General features: G+C 43.4%; 1 long non-coding RNA gene across 1 annotated transcript; it reads right to left on the bottom strand.

Annotated features, from left to right (window-relative positions):
• Nucleotides 1-14566: 14566 nt before the first annotated feature.
• On the bottom strand, nucleotides 14567-15410 carry LOC109269532 (uncharacterized). Its single transcript, XR_002081128.2, has 2 exons — nucleotides 15302-15410; nucleotides 14567-14972 (listed from the first exon to the last, which is right to left on the bottom strand). It is a non-coding gene; the product is annotated as an uncharacterized LOC109269532 (long non-coding RNA).
• Nucleotides 15411-18196: the final 2786 nt, after the last annotated feature.

Here is an 18196-nt window from a genome sequence, read left to right as displayed (position 1 = left end):
AAGCGTCCGACTTCAGCTCAGGTCATGATCTTGCAGTTCAGGAGTTTGAGCCCTCCGTCAGGCTCTGTGCTGACACCTCAGACCCTGGAGCCCGTTTCAGATTCTGTGTCTCTCTCTCTCTCTGCACCTCCTGCCTTCATGCTCTGTCTCTCCTCCAAAAGTAAATAAACATTAAAAAATTTAAAAAAAAGAAAAAGAAAAATAGGATATATTTCTCCCTTATATAGCAGGCAGTGTGGAAGTAGTCCATTACTAATGATGACATCTGTTGGGGCACCTGGCTGGCTCAGTCAGTAGAGCATGTGACTCTTGATCTTGGAGTTATTAGTTCGAGCCCACTGGGGGTAGAGATTACTTAAAAGTAAAATCTTTACGGGACACCTGGGTGGCTCAGTCAGTTAAGCCTCTGACTCTTGATTTCAGCTCAGGTCATGATCTTGTGGTTTCGCAATTTTGGGCCCTGCATCGGGTTCTGTGCTGGCAGCATGGGGCCTGAGGGGATTCTCTCTCTCTCTCTCTCTCTCTCTCTGCCCCTCCCTACTCATGTGGTTTCTGTTTCTCTAAATATAAATAAATAAACTTAAAAAGTTTTTCAAATAATAAAATAAAATCTTTATAAAAAAGACATAATGACATCCCTTTGGTGTTGGGAACACAGGCACTTTTGATCTTGTTCTGCCATTCTCGGTATGCATCTGACACTGTGTAGTCTAAGACGGCTGCCATAGCTCCAGCCACCATGTCAACATTCCAGCCTAGGGGAAGGTGAGAAGACTGTGTAAATACTTCAGCCCTTTAAGTCCACAACCCAGAAGTTGTACACGTCACTTCTGTGCACATCATAGAACTCAGTCGCATAAGCACACCCAGGTATAATGGAGCTTAGTGGTCATGTACTCAGCTCAAACTGGGGCTCTCTGGCTAACAGAAGAAGGGAGGTTGTTATGAATGGACAATGTGTGGTCTTGTTGCACTTACCCCTTACATCTGGATAAAGTCAATGTCCCTGGCTCCTAATCTCCGCTGTTCCAGGCCGCTCTGGGGGGCTTCTCCTCCCCACCAGCAATTCATGCTAGCAATCCACTCTTCATTCTGCTTCTGTACTGTGCCATCAGCCACTGACAAATGCTGCTGTTAGGAAAATCTACACTGGGAGACTGGAGGTGTGCATGGGAGGCAAGGAGATATTCCTTCAAATCAACTCAATCTGCTTCATGCATAACATTCATTGTAGGAGATGAGAGAAATAGGAAACCATGTGACCTGCAGCGACTAGAACACTCAAGCCAAAGGTAGCCTGGCCACAAGGGCTTCAAGAAAGCAGCATTTCTTTTTCTAAGTTTACTATTTTTTTTTTAAGAGAGAGAAAGGGCACAAGCGGGGGAGGGCAGAGAGAAGGAGAGACTGAATCCAAAGCAGGCTTCATGCCACCAGCACAGAGTCTGATGTGGGGCTTGAACTCACAAACTGTGAGATCATGACCTGAGCAGAGATCGAGAGACCAATGCCTAACCAACTAAGCTACCCAGGCACCTCAAGAAACCTGCAGTTTTAAGGCCAGGACTGTGCCCTCTTCATTTTCATATTCCCAGCAACTAGGATCACATAAAGCCTACCACAAAATAACTAACATTTGTTTGGCACGTTGCAGTTTACAAGTCTTTATCAAATTGTTACCCAAACCCCAAGAACTAGTTATAGTCATTGTGCCCATTTCATAGATCATGAAACCTCAGGTCAGGGAGCCAAATGGACCACTGTCCAAGAACACAAGATCAGGAAAGGTCAGAGCTGGGACTCGAATAGTTTCAGGGGAACATTGAATGTAAAGAATTTTCTATTGTAGCCAAGTCTTCTTTCCTTCTGAATCTATTAGTGCGTAGCATAACTTTTAAAATCTAACACTAATCATACTTATGTAACTGTAGACTATTTATTCTTTAACACTAAGGAACATGATAACGAGCGTACCTGTCACTGGGTATACGTCAGATTCGCTAATATCATGAAATCTTGCTCCTGTGTGCTCAGTGTTCCTGTCGAGGGCTCTCCTTTTCCCCTGCATGCTGCTGACCCACTGGTACCAGCATGAAATAGGGTGTAGAGTCAGAGATCCTTAAACAGCATGGCAGTGGCCAATCCACATGGGACTTTCCCTCCACTCCTGTCTCCCCACCAAAGCCACCTTGCACTCCTCACTGATGGCAAGCACAAGAGTGAGGAGGGAAGCAGATGTAAGGATGGGGCAAGGACCGAAGAACAGTGTGGGTCAGCTCTGGTGACTGCAAAGGCACTGGACTTGGGGTCAGCTCTAACAGGTCTGACTCTGGCTCTGACACTAGCTTGCTAAATGGCCTTGGGCAAGTAACTCAGTGGCTCTGGCTTCAGTTTCTTCATCAAAGATAACACCAGTCCAACAGAGAATTCCATGAGGAAATGAAATCCACTGCGCTATCACAAAGGTGACCAACACATGGTAGGCCCACAGGAAATGTATCCCAAGAATTCTACAGCTGAAGACCGTTTGCACCAACACTTTTGTTTCATAAGTGAAGATGCTGAGACTCAGAGAGGTAAAATAGAGTTCCCAAGGTGACCCAGCAGGGCAGTACAGAGTCAGGAATGGATACCAACTCTCTTAACTCCTGGGCTAGCACGCTGGGCCATATACCATCCTGTTCAGACTTGTGCTAGGAGAGTTGTGGAAATCCCAATGAGTATGCATGTTTCAGGAGCAGATTTAGAGAGCTGCAGAACATAGAGCTGGATACGTGCACAGGTGCACCCAGGCACACACGCGTGTACATACACACACACGTGCACAAACAGAAACTCTCCTTAAGGCAGAGACTTTGTGTCTCATTCAATGCTGTATCCCCAGTTCCTAGAACACTGCTTGACACAGAGTAAATCCCAGGCAATATTTTTGGTTGACTGATGGAAACAACACACACACTTCGGCAAGACAGAGCATTCATGGAAAATCTACTGCTTCGTCCATACAGTCAGTCCTAGGATTTTAGCCAGACTAGTTGTGCCTGAGAAACTTCTATCATCTGCTAGAGTTTCTTCTGCCCAGTGCTCAGTACCTTCAACACTCTAAAGGCTTTTAAGCTCTAAACAGCTTCTCTACCATCAAAAATTAGCTTTTTCTCATCCCATTGCCTCTGGGGCCCTGATCTCCCCCAACAACAATCTATATGGCAACAGGTGGGATTTGACTAATTAAATGAACCAATGGACAGATTGGCAAGAATTAATAAAAATCCTCAACAATCTAAATAGTATAAGGCAGGGTAGTAAGAGATAGCAAAAGATCAATGGGAAGTTACCATAGGACTTTCCTAGAGAACAAAAATATCATTCACCACTCTTTCCCGTGATACCCAGAAAGGAACATTGAGGGAACATACCTTGATCTAAATTATATCTGCTGTTTTTCTCTTTCCTTGAGGCCTTTCCTTGAGGATCATTTGTTGATCCATGTTTTACTCAACTACTAATACGTACTAATACCTACTGAATACCAACTATCTACAAGCCCTATGCTCAGCACTGTGGAAACTGTAAGAGCAAAAAAGATGGAGGTCCTGTCTACAAAGAGATTATGGCCCAAGGGAAGAGACACATTTCAATCAAATAATCACACATGTAAACACAGAAGTCTTTCTTGCACATGCTCTGTGTAAAGGAAGTTCTGATTGCAGCATCCCCTGTGGGTGCCCCACCCAGACCTCTGAGATATCTTTTACTTGTTTGGTAGGTGAGCTCACCCTCCAGCTGCTGTGGCTAGTTTTTACCTAAAGCCTCAACCTGCGCCCTTCTCTAGAGGATTGTCCATTGACATCTCCTATAGGAAGAGCTTGGAAATTAACCCACCCCAGCAGCCCATGGCCAATCACTGACTGAGGTGGGAATACAGATGCCTCCATGTTTGCCTCAAAGCAGGACAGACTTCAGTTCAGCTTACCCTACAGAGCTTCCTTCCAGATCAGGTTTAATCAAGATTTTGCCCAAAATCACATTCTCGTGCAACAAGAATCTTGCTTCCTTCTCTCCCTTCCAGTTTTCCTGAGGGCACTCCTTCAATAAATTATGAGCACACATATTCCCACCTCAGGCTCTGATTTAGAGAACTTAATCTAAGACTATGATATTCTGAAAGTATACAACTAGGAGATCTCACCAAGTCAGGGGAAATAGGGAAAGCTCTCCTGAAGAAATGATTGAATTGAGGTGAAAGGAAGAGTCAAAATTCACAAAATGGATTGGAAGAGAGAAGAGAGAGCCTTCCAGGCAAAGCAAACAGCATGAGCAAAGGTCCTGTGGCAGCAGAAAGCAAAGCTTTTTAGATTGCCTGCAAGGAGCCCTCAAAGTGGAAATGATGTGAAATGAGACAGATGGATGCAAAACATAAGGACCCAACTTGTCTAGTTCCAAGCAGGGAGTTGCAGGAAGGCAAACTTCAGATTAATAACTTAGCAGCAATAGAGAGCTCTCACAAAGCAATGGCTGTCTTGAGAAGCCATGAGTTCCTATGAATGAGAATGTACAAGTAGGAGATAGTTGGTGTCTATCAGTGAACTTACATATGGCATTGGATAGGATGTTGGAAATGAAGATCCTTAACCTTTCAGATTTTAAAGTTCAATTATAGTATGTTTGGCCTCTTATGTAGGTCAAGTAGCTTTAGTAAATATAGCCCCCAAATTCTGAGCTGAACAAAGGGCAGAGTTAGCCCCAGGTTAGGGTGAAGAGTAAAAAAGTTTGTTTCCACCCTGTTCCACATCCGTTTCCCCCCAAGAGCACCACAGAGCCCTTGAACTGGCTTTCCCCACAGGAACCACCCTCTCCCTGAGAAAACTTTCTTTTTTTTATTTATTTATTTATTTTTAACGTTTATTTATTTTTTTTGAGACAGAGAGAGACAGAGCATGAACAGCGGAGGAGCAGAGAGAGAGGGAGACACAGAATCCGAAACAGGCTCCAGGCTCTGAGCTGTCAGCACAGAGCCCGACGTGGGGCTCGAACTCACGGACCGTGAGATCATGACCTGAGCCGAAGTCAGACGCTTAACCGACCAAGCCACCCAGGCGCCCCATGAGAAAACTTTCTATAGGGCATTCCAGTTCACAGATGTCTGCTCTCACCCAATTATACTTCACAGTCTAATGCATTGTTGCACACGTGGATTTAGAAATTAAGCCACCTTGTTTCAAGTCCTGTCTCTGTATTTCCTGCTTTATGTGACTTCAACTTGTCTTTATTTTCTTCATCTGTAAAATGCTAATGCCAATGATACTACCCTATTGGGTTTTATTAATAATAAATGGGATAATAAGCAAAAATCACTTAGTGTGGTACCTGGAACATCACAAATATTAATTAAAGACTGGCTACCATAATTTAAATTAAGGAACTAATTGCTAATAAAGCTCAATGCTGCTCTTTCTAGAATAGAATAGTGATTAATAGTATGACTTTGGAGCCAGTCTGCCTGGATCCAAATCTTGTCTCTACCACTTTCTAGCTGTGTGACCTGATTTGGACAAGTTACTTAATTGATCATGTACAAAATGGGGGTAATAAAAATACCTACTTCATCAGGTTGTGAAGAGAATTAAATGAGTTAATCGTTGTAAAGCCCTTAAACCAGAGTTTCACAGAGGAAATATCAGTAGATATTAGCTATTATTCATATTTGCATAATTATTCACGTTTCAAATGATCATTCATTGAGAGTCTGAAGGAATGGGTTTGTAATAGTGGAAGTTCAGATGGTACAAGTCTCTGGGGGAAGTTATGTCTTTTCTTTTAAGTTTATTTAGTTTGAGAGAGACAGAGACAGTGTGAGCAGGAGAGGGGCAGAGAGAGACGGAGAACGAATCCCAAACAGAGTCTGATGCAGGGTTCAAACTCACAAATCATGAGATCATGACCTGAGCCAAAACCAAGAGTCAGATGTTTAACCAGCTGAGCCACTCAGGTAGGTTCCACATTTCTTTCTTTCTTTCTTTTTTTTTTTTTTTTTTGTTTACTTATTTATTTGGTGGGTGGCAGACAGAGATGGAGAGAGAGAATCCTAAGCAAGCTCTGCACTGTCAGCGTGGACCTCAAAGCAGGGCTCTATCTCACCAACTGTGAGATCATGACCTGAGCCAAAATCAAGAGTCAGATGCTAACCTACTGAGCCACCCAAGCACCTCTGGGGAAGGTATCTCTAAGTGGGAGAGTCATTGGTGCCTATCAGATAGAACCATAACAAGAATTCTCTCAGGCTGTTCAAAGCTCAGACCATACCAGTGGTCTGGGAGGCAACCAGGCCACCACGGTGTAGAGACAGAAGAACAGATGTCCTGTCACTCACAGTTATTGGGAAAGGGCTGCAGAGAGAGGGGCCCAGGCCAGGCTTCCTCACACATCCTATGCCAGAGCAGCCTTGGTCCCCTTTCTGCAGTATTCAGTGGTGTTCAGCCTTTGAGGGAAGGACCCCCTCTCCTTGGGGAAATCCTTTCCTATAGACCCTGGTGATACCAAACTCCTCCTCCAACTTCTTCCACTACAAGCACAAGCTATTTGCTATTCATCTTTGTATTTCCAGAACTTGACAGTGGGCCTGACACATACAGTTACTTGGTAAGTCTTTCCAAACAGACTGGTCTGTCCATAGATGGCTCCATTCCTGCTCTGGCCTCCTGTCTCCCAATTCATTTCTGTAGCTGTTAAGTCAGACAACCTCCGGGAATTTCTGTTGGGAACATTCTTTAGGGGCTTCCTGGATTTCTAAATTGCAACAGCAACATCTTCATCAGTGATTGCCGATGGTCTCAGAAGAGGTCGTTGGCAGAATGTACCAGGACAACGCCCTGAACTCATCTAGCACAGAGCTCAGAGAGACCCAGCAAGCAGACACATCCCAGTTTTCAAAGCCCCACCCCAGGAAATTCCATTTCAGCTTGTCCAGGTTTCAAGAAAAGAGCTTCTTAGACCACTTCTCTTAGAGTCTTCTGGTATGTTCTGAATGCTCCGAGTTATTTAAGGACTGCATTATTTCCCCACGACTTCACCCATGATTTTTGATTCGGTCTCTCCTCATTCAAAATAGCTAGACCAGGCAGCCATGTGACATGTGTCTCTCTTTATTTCAAGATGCTATAAAATGTAGAAACATGTGGTACAACACCCTAACAATATTGCCTTGCATTTGGTACTTTTGTGTACCTTCAGTTAATCCTCACAAATATCTAGAAGAATATTCTTCCAAGGGCACCTGGTAGCTCAGTTGGTTAAGCATCAGACTCTTCATTCTGGCTCAGGTCTGACCTTGGGGTCATGAGATCAAGCCCTGTGTCAGACTCCACGCTAAGCGTGAGGCCTGAATGGGATTCTCTCTCTCCCTCTCTCTCTCTCTCTCTCTCCCTCTCAAAATAAATAAATAAATTTTTAAAACTTATTTTCAAAAAAGAAGACTATTCTTCCATTTTACAGAAGAGGAAAGTGGAGCTCAGAGGCTAAGTGACTTGTGCAAACTGCATAGTGGCAGACGTGCAACATGACTTTGGGCCCCCAAGTTTCTTTTTTTTTTTTTAATTTTTCTTTATTGTTTATTTATTTTTGACAGAGAGAGAGAGAGACAGAGCATGAGTGGGAGAGGGGCAGAGAGAGAGGGAGACACAGAATCTGAAGCAGGCTCCAGGCTCTGAGCTGTCAGCACAGAGCCCGACGCGGGGCTCGAGCCCACAGACTGCGAGATCATGACCTAAGCCAAAGTCGGATGCTCAACCGACTGAGCCACCCAGGCGCCCCGAGGGCCCCCGAGTTTCTATTCCCACTAGAAGTCATTGTGACCTATCAGAGTCTGAGAGGAACTTGTGGATGAACCACTTCCACGTACTCCATCAAATTAGATTCACAAGAAAAAGTGAGCTAATTCTAAAAGACACAAACAACAATGGAAGCCTAAAGCAAGTCTAGAACCAGATCACACACGACATGTGATAGGGAAACACTGGTTCAAGACTAAGGCAAAGCTGCATTTATCAACAGGGTCAATGCTCTAAAGGATGAGCTAGGCCACTGCCGGTTTGCTCTACTAAAATAAGCACTAACCCCTCTCTTCACTGGCCCTCTCTTTACTGAGGGCCAGGCACTGTGCTAACTGTGAGGGCAACAGTGGTAAATGCCTCCAGTGACATTCCAGTCTGTAGGACCACACAAGAAATAGGGAAATCAATGGGTTACAGTGGAGTGCGGTAAGTCTTAAAATAAGAATGTGTGGGAGTGGAGGGACTCCACAGGCAGGTACTTTCTCCAGCTTGGCAAAGTCAATAAAGGTTTAAAGAGAAGGTGGTGTTTACACTGAGTACTGTGAAGCTAAGCAAAATTTGCCAACTGGACAGAAGGGAAGACGAGGGTATTCCAGGTGAAAGGAATAACCTAAGGCAGAAGCAGGGGGGGGCTGTGATCCCCACATTTGGGGCCAATTCATGAAACTTTATCTGTCATGCTAAAGAGTTTGAACTTGGTCTTAAAGGTGACAGGTAATATTCAGTGATTTTGTTTTTAAAAAGAAGTGATGTATCACATTTCTATTTTAGGAAGTTTATAAAGAGGATTATCTAGAAAAGAGGGTATACTGAATGGGGAGACTAGTTAAAAACAATGGCAGTCAAGTAAGTGAGAGTTGCAATTAAGAGAGCAGGAAAGAGGGTAAACTGCTTGAAGGGTATTTAGAAACTAGAAATTATTTCCAGCAACTGGGAAGAAGTTGCCTTTCTCTGCAGTGGAGGAGCAGAGCCTAGAGGAGGAAGGGAGTTAACGAGTTGAGATTAAACATGTTGAGCTAGAGACAACAGTGGGACATCTGGTGCAGGGGTGACAGGAGGTGGGAGATAGGAGTCTGGAGCCCTATGGAGGCCTATGGATCTTGGAATCACTGATATACAGACGGTAGCTGGGGTCACAGGTGTGGACGAGATAACTCAGGGAGCACACAGCAGATGAGGAGGACAAGGCTAAGGACAGCCTTGGGGAACAATAGTTCCAGGGGTGGGAGAAGGATAAAGAAAAGTACAAGGGAAACAAAGAAGTAACCAGAGATGAAAAGAAGGAATAGAGAGGAGTACAGAAGCAGAAAAGGGAAGTAAGCAATGGAGTGAACCTTGATTGAGCTCTGATTCAGTACCCAACCCTGTACCAGGAGTTTTACATATGTTCTCTCACTTAATGCTCCTGGAAAAATCCCATGAGTGAGTATTAGTTTCCTAATTTAACTAAAATGGAAATTGTATCCCAGAGAGGAGAAATAACTTGCCCAGGATTACATAGCTACCAGTGGTGAAATGGGATTAAAGCCAAACCTATCTGGCTCCAAAGTTACTAATACTCTTTTCATAGCATAAATTGCTTCAGAAAGGTCAAGTCAAATAAGGCTGAAAATGGCTGGGTGAATGTAAGAAGTCATTGTTCAAGCAAGGAGAAAACTTCACTGCAGTGGGTTGGAGAGGGAACAGAGGTGAGCACACAGAGACAGTGAAGGTACAGTTGTGTTTTGGGGGGGGGGGGTTCTTTAAGAAAACCACCCTTACCCACTCAACAAGCATCCCAAAATATTTCTGACTGTTCCTATTATGCACTGCACACTGTTCTAGGCCCCAGGCATGCCAAGTAGCTGCTCTTGAAGAGCTTGCACAACGGGTGGGGGAGGGGTGCGTGGGGAGGTGGGAGGATGGTGAAGAGATGTGGTAGGAAGTGCCAGGAAAAGAAATACATGCAGGTAGAGAGTGAGAGGTGATGTGGAGAGGAGAAAAGGTAGTACTTTAGCTAGGATGGTCTCTGATAAGACCCTTGAACAAACACTGGAACGAAGCCCTTAAGAGAGTGAGGCTTGCAAACAAACCCAGGCAGAAGGAACAGCGAGCACACATGCTCAGAGACAGGATAACACCAGTCACATTCCAGGTCAGCCAAGAAGCCAGCAAGGCTGATGTGAATTAAGGAATGAAGGGAGTGACAGCAAGGAGATCTGCAGGGGCTAGGGCACAGGAAGCCATGGCAAGAAATCTGGGTTTTAGAGTGAGATAGGAATCTTCTGGAGGCAAGAGGTGCTGTCCTTGATGATCCCTCCCAAAGGGAAAGGTTACTGAATGAGAGCTCCCTGGAAAATGGTGCTGCACACTCACCTCCTTTCTGGCTGGAGCACCTGGAGGGGGCATGGAGTGGTAGCAGAGTACTGATGAGCAGAAAAGCTGGTAGACCAGGGTCAAGCCCAGAGCAGGACACTAAGTAGCCTTCCGCAGCCCCTCCTTCAGTCCTCGAGGCACCTGGGTAGGGCATTCATCAAAGCCACCATGTGTGGAGTAACCCTGGGGACCCTAAGTATTCCTACTGGAAGTCTCTATCTCAGCCCATCCCTGCCACCTGGAATCCCTCCCCAAACAGATGTACTAGACAAAAGGAACCAAAACAGGAGAGGAACTCTTAAATATCCAGCACCTTGTACAACCTCAGGAAGATGCTATGTCCCAATGTGGTTTCAGAGAATTAAAAGATGATCCTCTGATCAGAAACCAAGGCTCCCTCTGCCCTGCCGGGTCAGCTCTTCATGCGGGGAGTTAATCAGAGCCGTGCAGAAGGCACACACTCCCCAGCACAAGGATTGCCAAGGGTATCCTGCAGCGGCCCTCACTCAGCCTTCTTCACATCCCAGCAAGATTCCATGTAAGGGAATCCATCAACTGGGGGCACATCAGCCCTTGAAAGCCATGTGGAGTTAGTTTTCCAACAGAGGACATTTACTGTGACTTTATTGTCACTCCTTGTATTCTTTCTTCTAAGCCTATTGGTACTATGGGAGTATCAGTTGAGGTCATTAATATTGGGTGTAGCCTCCCTTCCATCTCTTTAGGGGTAACAGAAGCCAGATGGCAAAGAACATCCTTCACGCCAGGGGATTTCCATGGGCCGGCTCACAGGGAAGGGCTTTGGCACACCCTAAGGAATCACCAGGTATGAGGGGCAGTGAAGGCCCTGGTAACTGGTGACCCTCTGTCCTAGTCTTCTTGGGCTTCTCTAACAAAATGCCACACTGGGTAGCTTATAACCACAGAAATTTATTTCTCATGATTCTGGAGGCTGGAAGTCCAACATCAAAGTGCCAGCCTGGTCACATTCTGGTGAGAACTTGTTCTCCTTGTTCATCTTTGGTGTCTTCCTGCTATGTCCCCACAAGGGAAAGGGCAAGGGATCATTTATAAGGGCACTATTTCCATTCATGAAGGCTCCATCCTCATGACTTATCCACCTCCCAAAGGCCCCACCTCATAAGGCCATCATCTTTAGGATTTGGATTTTCATATATGAACTTTGAGGGGACCTATTCAGACCACAGCACCCTGGTTATTTGCATACATTGACATGCCCCCCTTTCCCTTCTTAATTATGTCTTGAACACCTGAATTTTTTTCACCCAAATCCAAAAGCTTCACCCAAATCAGAGGGAACTATTGTAGAGACAATTATTTCTCCACTTAGCTTTCTACCACCTTAGGTACCACTTTTGCCTTTCTACATAGAAATATGCAATTCTATAGAATGTCCCCAAAGCACAGGACCACGTAGGTGGGCATTATCTGTAGTACAGCTATTTAATAATTTAGGTAATCACCTAACTATCCTTTTCTATCAAAAAATATTAAAATGATTTTAGTTGGAAGTGGAAATCTAAAAATATAACAGCTATGGAGTACGTGGGTGGCTCAGTCAGTTAAGCATCCAACTTCAGCTCAGGCCATGATCTCCTAGCTCGTGAGTTCCAGCCCCACATGGGGCTCTGTGCTGATAGTTCAGACCCAGCTTCAGATTCTCTGTCTCCTCTCTCTCCCAGCCCCTCCCCCACTTGCTCTCTCTCTCTCTCTCTCAAGAGTAAATAAAACATTTTTTAAAATAAAAATATAACATTGTATATGATGAAAGTATCTTAAAATTCTGTTTTCTTCATTCTCTTATTCTTCATTCTCTTCATCTTGGCCAAATGGCTTCTATTTTTTAAATTTTTTTAGGGGCGCCTGGGTGGCGCAGTCGGTTAAGCGTCCGACTTCAGCCAGGTCACGATCTCGCGGTCCGTGAGTTCGAGCCCCGCGTCAGGCTCTGGGCTGATGGCTCGGAGCCTGGAGCCTGTTTCCGATTCTGTGTCTCCCTCTCTCTCTGCCCCTCCCCCGTTCATGCTCTGTCTCTCTCTGTCCCAAAAATAAATAAAAAACGTTGAAAAAAAAAATTTAAATTTTTTTAAGTGTATTTATTTATTTTGAGAGGGGAGGTGCTGTGACGTGGGGGGGGGGGCAGGAGGCAGAGAGAGAGAGAGAGAGAGAGAGAGAGAGAGAGAGAGAGAGAGAGAGAGAATCCCAAGCAGGCTCCCTGCTGTCAGCACAGACCCCAATATGGGGCTGAGTCTCACAAACCATGAGATCATGACCTGAGAGCCAAGATCAAGACTCGGACGTTTAACTAACTGAGCCACCCAGGTGCCCTCCAAATAGCTTTTATAGTATGTTCCTATAATATGATGTATTCCTCTAACAGCACTTACAACATTACATTGGCCTGTTTACTTGTGTCTCTTATTAAACTGTTCAGACGTAGGAAAGTATGTTTCCCATCTTAAGGAAGTTCATAGTCTAGTGAAGTAGGGAGAGAGAGATAAGAAAACAAATGATGACTGTCTTAGTCAGTTTGGGCTGCCATATCAAAATACCATAGACTGGGTGGCTGATCAAGGTGCTGGCAGATTCTGTTCCTGGTGAGGCTTCTCTTCCTGCCCCTGTCTTCGTGTGGCAGAGAGAGAGAGAGAGAGAGAGAGAGAGAGAGAGAGAGAGAGAGAGAGAGAAAGAGAGAACACACTCTCTAGTGTCTCTTCTTCTTATAAGGATACTAATCCCATCATGAGGGTCTCACCCTCATGACCTTATCTGAACCTAATCATCTCCCACTAATGTCATTGTTGTCAATTGAAAGTTTGTGTCCCTCCCCCTAATTCACATGTTGAAGCCCTACCCCCCCCCCAGTGTGATGGTGTTTGGAGGTGGGATTTTGGGGAGATGATTAGGTACAGATGAGGTCATGAGGGTGAGACCCTCAGGATGGGATTCGTGTCCTTATAGAAAGAGGAAGAGACACTAGAGTGCACGCACAATCTCTCTCTCTCTCTCTCTCTCTCTCTCTCTCTCTCTGCCGCATGAAGACACGACCAGGAAGAGAAGCCTTACCAGGAACAGAGTCTGCCAGCACCTTGATCTGGCTCCAGAACTTTGAGAAATAAATGTCTGTTGGTTCAGCCACCCAGTCTGTGGTATTTTGATATGGCAGTCCAAACTGACTAAGACAGTCACCATTTGTTTTCTCATCTATTTCACTAGACTGTGAACTTCTTCAAGACAGAAAACAACTTTTTTCTTTTTCTGACATCTTTACATTTCCAGAAAAATTCATGAGTCAGAAGAAATGTTGAATCAATGAGTTGAATGGATCAATATGTTGCCACACACAGGAATGTGACCATTCAACAGAGAAAGATTTTATTTGAACGTCTGGCTCTCATGGTAGGAATTTCAGGAATGGGGCAAGTGAGTGCTTTCTTATATTCTGGAAAGGCAGCTGCTTCTTTGGCTATGCCTGGGTGAGCCCTAAAAATACTGGTTCTCCTTTCTATTCCCCTCCTCGCTCCCTCTTAATTAGGCCTTCCTTAAATTGAGCACCTGCTTTATGCTTCACATAAATCTCTGGCCCTGAGAAGCTTTCTCTATGTAGAGATCCTGTTCCATCATCCATTTTTCTACTCGGGGCTTTATTCTTGCTATACCTGATGTGCAGCTTTGAAGAAAATCACTAAATGCACAGATCTTCGAGGCTAAGATAAAGTGTAATAAAATGATCTGGAGCATCATGATTTCCTTGCATAAACTTTTCAAATCATCTAAGCCGCAAGCAGAAACTCAAAATTGCCTTATGTAGGAAATGCTGTTTTCACCATTCACTTAAAGCTAGAGAGAATCGCCTTCCATAAGTCAGTTACAAACTTTGTTTTCTTTCCTCTTCTATGGTTTTTTTTTTTTTTTTCCCCAAGAGAAACATTCACTCTTTTTTAGCTACCTTGCAGAGCTGCGCTGGAAAGTGAGATGAATCGTCAAGTTTCCACAGCAGCTATAGGGAACCCGAGCTGGGCAATTGGACACTTGTGTATGGAGGACGTGTAACACCCATTTTACCCAGATGGAGCTCACTTATTTTCCGTAGCATTTTAAACCTGGGCCTGGGACCACAATTCATCCTATTTATAGTTTAACATGTAACATAATATTTACTCGAGGCTCCAATAGGAATGCTTCTTATAAATGTCAGTGGATTATTTACTATGGTAAACTAATTAGTTACATAAATGCTTCCCTTTTCAGGGTGGGTGAGGAGGAGACTGCTAATGCTTCTTGGATTAACCTAGTATTATTATCGTTTGAAGTTCTTTCACATTTAAGATAGTTATTACAAGACTACACAACTTTGCACACATAGAACATCTGTTGCTTACGTGACGTGAAGCGTTTTCATTTTAATTCACATGGTGAAACCAAACCACAGACTGCAAATGCCAAACATCCTGAATTCAGAGAGAAATCGCTGCAATCTGAACATGGTGGGGGAAAGATCAACGTGCTATGCTAATGTTCTTGACTGGCACTTCAAATTCACCTTTCTTTCACGACAATTATATCAAATATGCCAAATGGTTATAAGCGTCAGAAGCACTGAAGGTCAATGATCCCTAAGGAACTATTACCGTGGTTGAAGGCAGTTTTGTTCTTGGACTTCTCAGGAATTCAGATCATTGGCGAGGAAAAATAGCAAATGAAATCTGTGTTTGAAGAATCATCATGTACAGGCATATTTCTCTTGGGTAGAAGGAGGACATGTTTTCCCCAGTCCTGATCACAAAGAGATTATCAATACAAAAAAAATGTTAATGGACCTTAAAATACAGTGAGGGAAAAAAAATCTTGTTCAGAAAAAGAAAACAGCAGTGTGTGAGTTTTTAATACTTTTGGCACCTGTGCCTAATTTTTCCATAACCAGAAGATTTTAAGCAGGGGATGAATTTCTGGCCAAGGAAGTAGCACAAAATGAAATACTGTCTGTGAAAAATATCACAGCTCAAAAAAAGTCATAATCAACTTCTGTATTTAAATATAATGCTGGGACGCCTGGATGGCTCAGTCGGTTGAGCATCCGACTTCAGCTTAGGTCACAATCTCACCGTTTGTGGGTTCGAGTCCTGTGTAGAGTTTTGTGCTGACAGCTCAGAGCCTGGAGCCTGCTTCGGATTCTGTGTCTCCCTCTCTCTCTGCCTCTTCCCCGCTCATGCTCTCTCTGTCAACAATAAATATTTTTTAAAAAATTTAAATATAGTGCTAATGACTATTGAGTTTTATCTGTACCAGACACAGCTCTAAGTGAGTGTCATGTCAACTCCTCAAGGTAAGCAGTGTTATCCTCTCCCTTTTAATAAATGGTGGGGAGGGGGCGCCTGGGTGGCTCAGTTGGTTAAGCATCCAGCACTTGGTGTGGCATGGATCTCTGCCTCAGGCTCTGTGCTTAGGATTATCTCTCTCTCCTCTCCCTCTCTGCCCCTCTCCTGCTCGCTCGCTCTCTCTCTCAAAATAAATTTAAAAATTTTTTTTAAATAAAAATAAAAATGAAGGAATTCAGGCACAGAAAATTTAATGGCTCACCCAAGGTGGAGTACTGAGGCTGGAATACGGTAAGTGAAAAGTTGTCAAACTATGCTTTCGGGACTCTTGGAGGTACCTAAGACGTTTTGAGGGGGGTCTGTGAGGTCAAAACTGTTTTGTAATAATGCTAACCTGTTATTTGTCCTTTTTACTCATATTCTTTCACAGGTATAAATTGAAGTTTTCCAGATGCTATGTGACCTGGGACGTTGCAACACTTTGGATGCAGAAGCAGACAGAGGAATTCAGCTGGTTTCCATTACCCCAGACATCCAAGAGATATGCAAAAATGCAACAATGCCATTCTTCTCATTAAATTCTGGTTTTGTTTTGAAAAACATATTTTCATAAAAAGCCTGTTGTTTATGTTAATATGTAATGGGTTATTTTTAAGCGAGTTAATAAATAAAATACTTCCTAGATTTAATGTTCAATGTAATAAATATCTATACATATAACCCATATAAGCAAAAAGGCACTCACAGTCACTGATGACAAAAGAGGCCGTGACTCCATAGTAGGATCTATATGTTGCCCAAAATCCGGATGGAAACAAATAAAACTCAGTCCAAGATCCAAAAGTTTTCAACACCTGAATATTTTGATACCGGACTTTGGAACTTAGATGGAAATTTTTAATATAAATGGTTTTTGGCTATTAAGAAGACCACTGCTAGTATTCCCTTTGCCTGAAATGTCCCCAAATAGCCACAGACCCCACTTGTTCACTTCGTGCAGATCTTTACTCAGATGACCTGGTCATCCTATTCAGTCAGCAATCTTCCCTCATTCCCTCCGTTACTCTCTACCCCTTTGACTTGCCTTATTTTTCTTTACAACAGTTAACCACACCTAACACATACATTTTTTTTTCCCAATGCCCTCCACCACATGAATTAAAGCTGTTTAAAGACAAGAATGTTTATCTCTTTACTGTGTAACCCCAGCACTCAGAACAGTGTCAGAAACATAGCAGATAGTTGATGAATAAGTATGTGATGAATAAGTATGTGATGAATAAGTATATATATACATATATAAAACCCACATAAGCAAAAGTGCAACAATGCATATATATAATGGAAGAGCAAGAACAAAAATAAAACAGGTGTTGTAAGCATAAATTATCCGAACAAATCACCAATACTGAGCAAATACTTGAGTAAACAATTGCAGAGACAGCACAGTATGTTTACTACATTTTTTTCCCCTCTTCTGGGCACACAATTCCAGCTTCCCTTGCAGTTGGGACTGTGAGGCTGAGTTTTGGCCAGTGCTTCTCAAACTTAAATACTCATATAAATCACCTGGCAATCTTGTTAAACTGTAGATATTAATTCAGTGGGTCTGGGGCCTATGACTATTTCTTTTTTTTTTTTTTAATTTTTTTAATGTTTTATTTCTTTTTTAAGAGACAGAGAGAGACAGAGCATGAGTAGGAGAGGAACAGAGAGAAAGGGAGACACAGAATCCAAAGCAGGCTCCAGGCTCTGAGCTGTCAGCACAGAGCCCAACGAGGGGGTCAAACCCACTAACCACAAGATCATGACCTGAGCCGAAGTCAGACACTTAACTGAGCCACCCAGGCATCCCTATGACTATTTCTAACAAGTCCTCAAGTGACAATGATGCTTCTAGTCTGTAGCCCTTAAAAAATATGCCATCTTGGGGCACCTGGGTAGCTCAGTCGGTTAAGCATCCAACTTCAGCATAGGTCATGATCTTGCGGTTTGTGGGTTCGAGCCCCTTGTTGGGCTCTGTGCTGACAGCTCAGAGCCTGGAGACTGCTTCCCATTCTGTGTCTCCCTCTCTCTATGCTCCTTCCCTGCTCATGCTCTGTCTCTCAAAAATAAACAAACATTAAAAAAAAATTTTTTTTAACATGCCATGTAGAAGCAATAACACCCCAGCAGCACAAAGAACACCTAACCTCCAAATTGTGGTTTCTCCTGTAAAAGGAACTATGACTCCTTGGAGAAATGGCTGTTTCTAGGACTGAAAATAATAGCTTGAGGATCTGGTTCTGCCACAGAGTAAGAAAGTGCTTACTTATGCCAAAGGGACACAGGAGCCAACTGAAACAGTCCCAGTGTCCAAAGCTGGAACAATTTGGGTCACAAAATTAAAAAAAAAAAAAAAAAGTATTGGATTACAATCCAAACTATAAAATAAATATACAAGAGTCTATATGTATAGAGGATAATAATATAATTAATTAATTAATTAATTAGAGAGAAGAGACCAGCGTCCTGTGCAGAAGAATTCCAAATAATTTGTATAGTCTGTCTTCAAGGGGGAGGAGCACAACTTCCCACTCCTTAGGGATAGGCTATGCATAGGGACTTTTTCCAAAGACTATAGTATTGAAAGAGGGAAAAGAAACTAGCTTTATGGTGGAGACACATGGCAAACACTACCTC

This window comes from Panthera pardus, unplaced genomic scaffold (genome assembly GCF_024362965.1).
Source record: "Panthera pardus isolate Hobbes unplaced genomic scaffold, ASM2436296v1 HiC_scaffold_7, whole genome shotgun sequence".
NCBI classification, from domain to species: domain Eukaryota; kingdom Metazoa; phylum Chordata; class Mammalia; order Carnivora; family Felidae; genus Panthera; species Panthera pardus.
Note: the sequence above shows the minus strand (reverse complement) of the source record. Positions and strands in the feature narration are given on the sequence as shown.